Genomic DNA, 6000 nt, shown 5'->3' on the forward strand with positions numbered 1-6000 from the left:
AAAGTAAAGAGCCCAGGTTCAAATCCCAGTCCAGCAGAAAATTTTAATCCACCAGTAAGTTTCAACATTGTATTTATTCCTAAGATTCTCTTGCAAGCTCCCACAGCATCCACCAGTCTGCACTTCCAGAAGTACTTGTCCCACGAAATATATAGCAGAGTTTCAGTGACCTTCGGAAGGTAGGAGAGAAGCACTGGCAGAAATAAAGCTGTGAAGGCAGGTCACAAGTAGCACAAAGGTAGCTCGAGTCACTGAAGGGCACTACTGGCGAAAGGCAAGTCCTATGTACAAATACCAGTTCAGGACACACTTGGTTAGACAAGAAGTTTCAGTACGAAAGATGCTTGCCAGATTGTACTGGGTAATGGAAATATCACCTTCGCAGATGAATATACTTTTAATTTCAATAACCATTTCATTGTTTTCCTATTTAGACTCTTATTTGACATACCTACAGAGTACATTTCTTAATACCCACTCTGCACTGCATTTCATTCATTGGCATTTATTTATGCAAGATACCGAAAGGAGCAAATACTGGCAACAATAAAAGAGAAAAGGATACCCACAGCAACTGCATTCTTTCTTTTCCCTGGTATTTATCCCATCTAGTAAGGAGATTGTGAAGTTTTATTTCATTATTTGACTCTGTGGGTGGATGTCCTTCCTGATACCACAATCAACATAAGGGACGGAAGTCTTGTGCACCATCTGTCTGCATTAGGGTATTTTAGTTGTTTGTGAATTGTATTCTTTAATGCAGAATTTATGGACTAGCCCAACATTTGACAAAACAAGTGTGCAAAATGATACTGAGGCTGGCCACTGAACCAGTCCACAGTCATTAATCAGCCACGCAGATTCAATCTGGGCCTGGTGCACATCTTATTTTCACAAGCTAACATGCTGCATGTTACGCTATATAAGCACGTACCCACATCATCAATTAATAAAAAAAGACCAATTGTGATCAGTGGGGCAACTTGTGGCCAATATCTTAAGACTATCACAGCTGTGATGTCATATGACCTTTCCCCAGCAGTTAAAAGTAATTTAAAAAAGAAAATTACTTTTGACGTCATAGTATTGTCTGTAAAGTATGCTGGTTTGACATTCTATGATATCTGGAAATGACCTGTGCAACTGAAACAGACAGAAAATTAAAATTTTTGGTCAGCATATCTTAGTGAGCGTGGAGTTCTTTAAATATTTACAGGATGTAGGCCACCACCAATATAGAATTGAATACCATGTTCTCCTTCACAACTCATCCGAGAAGCAAGCCATATTTTTAAAGATTATTTCAACAGCTGCACCAAGCGTGATGACACAATGGTAAAATACTGGTCAAATATTCAGGAGGATGGTGATTAAAATCCTCATATGACCATATTTGGGTTGTACATTTATTCCCAAAATTGCTTAAGGTGAAAGCCAAGAAAGATCTTCTGAGATGCCAGAGCTGATTTTACACCATATCCTTCCCCAGTTCAAGGTTGTGTTCCTAGTGGGTTTGTCATGAATGGGACATTAAACTCAATTCATCCTTTCTTCAACAGTTGTTCATAACCCAGAAACATTGTTACGTACGTGCATGACAAATGTGAGAAATACGTGTGTTCCCAAGTTTTTTATGTTTTGCCAAGGACAGTAATTATAGTACAAACAAAGACACCATGATTGTGCCATAAAGAGCATAGAACTGCACAAAAATTTGGAAGGTGCTGTGGCTCCCAAGATTCAGCACTCAGCATAGCCTCCTTTATCTGCAGGAGTAGCCTTTCCATTACTTCAAGGACTCTTCAGTAACTATAACCATTGTTAACCGGAGTATGTTAACCAAGGAGACAAACTGAATCCCACTAGAGACTGCAAGGATGGGGTGTGAACAAGTGTACACATGGCCTACAGTACACAGTTTGTCTTAACCTCACAGATCTCTCAAACAAGCAATTTCAGATGAACAAAAATTACCTGTTACCAGAAAGAGACACCCACAGTCATAAAATGTACGAAACACAGTTTGTAAAATTCCTTTGGGTTCAAGCTCAATACCGAGCTAAACTAAGGTCAAAACTTGGCTACAGTGGTCAAACAGCTCAGTTCACAATATTTTTCACTCGGATGTATGTCTCATTGCGTAAACTGTAAGACAAAAGTGCTACCAGTACCCCATGCTGCCTTTTTGAAAGTGAGCAATAAGACTACTATATATCCTAAACATTCCTCATGTGGCACACACACTATATCCAACTTTTAATTGTTTTTAATTCCAACATGCTGTGCCTGACTGTAGCATGTACTTTACATCTTGTGCTTTCATTTCTGTAAGCTCCTGGTAGCTTTTTATCGCAGTGTTAGCACAGCTTCAAGAACTAAAGATAATTTCTGCTTGTTTGTAGTAATTTTGAACTACTGTAGAATGTATTTATGGTAGCTGCAATATGCTAATATAACACACACTACAAAATAAAAATCATTTTTTTCCTCTCAAAAATATGGCAATTTTTTCTCTTTAATGTAGCACTGGGTACACCTCTATTTCCACATTCACAAGATAATGCAAAAGGAAGAAGAGTGTTAAGAAGGTAAGGAATATGATGGTGAAGATGATGCGCTTCCAATAAGGAAACAGCCCAGTAAACCACAGCCTGAAGGATCACCAACCCCAGGGATGTTGTGTGCCATGAATCTACCTAAGATGATGAATAAAACTCAGAAAAGTCATTTCAGTTGTGTTTTGCCTGTATGTATAGATTAGATTAGATTCAATTTTTGTTCCATACACCCAAAAAAGGGATGATTCTTGTAGATGCGGAACATGTCAGTAAGTATAACAAAAAAAAAACATAAAACCATTTGAGTATAATACTAAGTACCCCGGATCATTTGTCAGGAGATCGTCAAAATATGTGAATACAATACAGTAAACTGGAACAGCTAATATTTATAGAATTAACACGCTGTCAGAATGAAACATTGTTATGCACTATTAATAAATTTATCATACACAAAATACTTAATCTTGACTGTTGTGACCAAGTGCTGTTGAAACTGAAATCAGACACACGTTTTTACTTAAGGTGGCCTAACAGCCTCTCTTAAGATTTTCATCTATAGAGTAGAAGAAGTTGCCTATCAATCCTGAATATTGGACCCCTTCTTGGATCAAGGTAGGTGATTTTATGTAGATTGTTCTTATTCCTAGTACTGATATTATGTATTGAGCTATTGGTTGGAAATACAGACATATTACATGCAACAAATTTCATTAAAGAATAAATATACTGAGAAGCAGTGGTTAAAATACAAAGTTCCTTGAACAGGTTTCTACATGATGTTCTTGAATTTACACCACAAATGATTCTTATCACACGCTTTTGCACACAAAAAATTTTTGCTCGGTTTGATGAGTTACCCCAGAATATGATCCCGTATGACATAATAGAATGAAAATAAGCAAAGTATGCATTTTTTTATATTTATATCTCCTACATCTGACATCATTCTCACTGTAAACACAGACTTGTTTAGGTGCTTAAGCAATTCTGTGGTACGCCCTTCGAGTTGTAATCCCAGAAATTTAACACTGTCGACCTCTTCAATCTCGTGTCTTCATATGTTATACACATGCTGGAAGGAAATCACTTACAGGTTCTGAACTGCATATAGTGGGTCTATTCAAAGTTTAATGACAGTGAATTAGCTTCATAGGATTTATTAATGTCAGTGGAAATTTGATTAGCAGCAATTTCTAAATCTGTACTTGACTTGCTACTTATTGCAATGTTTGTATCATCTGCAAACAAAACAAACTTAGCATTTGGCTATGTAACAGACGAGAGGTCATTAATGTACACAAGAAAAAGCAGTGGACCCAAGATGGAACATCGAGGAACACTACATCTAATTAATTTCCGATCAGATGAAGACTGACAGCTTACTGCACAGGTATTTCGCAATGACACCCTTTGTTTCCTGTTACAGAAGACTCAAACCATTTCGCAGCACTGCCAGTCACACCATAATATTCTAATTTACTTAAGAGAATGGTGTGGTTCACACAGTCAAAGGCTTTTGACAAGTCACAGAAAATGCCAGCAGCCTCTAAGTTGTTATCTAATGAATTGAATACATTCTTAATGTAAGTGTAAATAGCTTTCTTTGTATCAGAACCATTACGAAATCCAAACTGTGAGTTGGACAATATATTATTTGTATTCAGATGCTTAAGGAGACACTTGAACACAACCTTTTTAAATATTTTTGAGAAAGCCGGAAAAAGTGAACTTGTTCAATAGTATGGGCTTCATATCTGTGCAATGCGCTAAATGCAAAATATATCTGTCTTTCACAGAAAAAAGGAACTACTTTTCGCAGTTCTATTACAAAATAGCAGAATGGATTGTTTACACAAGGACTTTAGTAGATGAGCTAACATGTATTGTCCCACACTAAAATCATTGCACAGCAGGAGTGGCGCACTGTCGGAACAGAGAACACGCTCCAGGTTTCCCGCGAACACAGTTCTTCTGTGATACAGGTAACAGGTGCATTACAGTGTCCCAGAACAACACACTGGCCACCTATATAAACTTTTTACTCACAAAACTGAAGCTCAGGGCTTGTGGGGATGTGGTAGATAACCTCACACTCTGCACAAGTCTCTTCGGACAGATTCAAATGCTTTCTTACCAAACTTTGCCTCCTGGTCCAGGGCTTGGAGATGGGTTGTGTACTTTGGTGCAATCCTTCAAAAGAAACTTAAAAACATGTTTTATAAGACACTTCTACAAATTACCTATCTGAAATCAAGGAGTGGACCACTCCTGTAAGCTGTGTGAGAAGTAGCAATGTTGATTGAACAGGTCTCTGTTCTCATAAATTTTGCCTAGAACAGCATATGGAAGCAATTTCAACAGAAGTAGAATTTCACAATAAATCCTTCATAATAGTAAGTGTATATCGAGCACCTGCAGGTAACTTTAATCTGTTCGTAAACCAACTTGAAGCTGCACGGGCCAATTTAACAACCAAAAACAAAGAAATAGTGGTTGCTGGTGATTTCAATATAGATTTCCTTAAAGACTCTCCCAATAAGAACTTATTTGAGTTAGTAACACTATCATTCAACTTAATTCCCACTGTAAAGTTCCCCACTAGGGTAGCCAATTGCTCACTAACAGCCATTGATAATATTTTTATAGAAAAGTCCAATGAAAAAAATTATATTACAAAACCAATAGTCAATGGCCTCTCAGGCCATGACATGCAGTTCCTTCTGTTAAATGTTAATACTGAACAGGATATAAAATCTGTTAAATCTGAGCTCAAGAGGGTAATCAATAAGCCAAAAATTGATTATTTTAGGACACTCTTCAGAAACATTCACTGGACTGATGTTTACAGTGCTCATGGCATGAATGAAAAATATAACACTTTTGCTAATAAAGTGCTTACCTTATTCGAACACTGTTTTCCCCCAAAACTAACCAAGGTTAGAGCAAAGTCTACAAAGAAGCCATGGATTACTCAAGGAATAGGGCTATCTTGTAAAACAAAAAGAAAACTGTATCTGTCAGTCCGAAACAGTTCCGATGTTGATGCTATAGTACATTACAAGAAATACTGCAAAATAGTAAAGACTGTAATACGGACATCAAAGCAAATATATTACAAGGAAAAGATATATCAGATAACAAAATAAAAACAATATGGGATGTAGTGAAGGAGGTGACCGTTAGAACCAGACATGAAGAGGAACAAATAGCATTAAGAGTAAATGATACATTGGTGACAGATGTGTATAGTGATGCAGAACTTTTTAACAAACATTTTATAACTGTTACTGAAAAGATGGGGTTGTCAGGTTCAGTAGATGCTGCTATGGAATACCTCAGACCAGACATTTCAAGTAACTTCCATAATATGAATTTGACCCTCACTACCACAGCAGAAATAATGTCCATCATAAAATCTTCAAAATCAAAAACATCTAGT

This window comes from Schistocerca nitens, chromosome 10 (genome assembly GCF_023898315.1).
Source record: "Schistocerca nitens isolate TAMUIC-IGC-003100 chromosome 10, iqSchNite1.1, whole genome shotgun sequence".
NCBI classification, from domain to species: Eukaryota; Metazoa; Arthropoda; class Insecta; order Orthoptera; family Acrididae; genus Schistocerca; species Schistocerca nitens.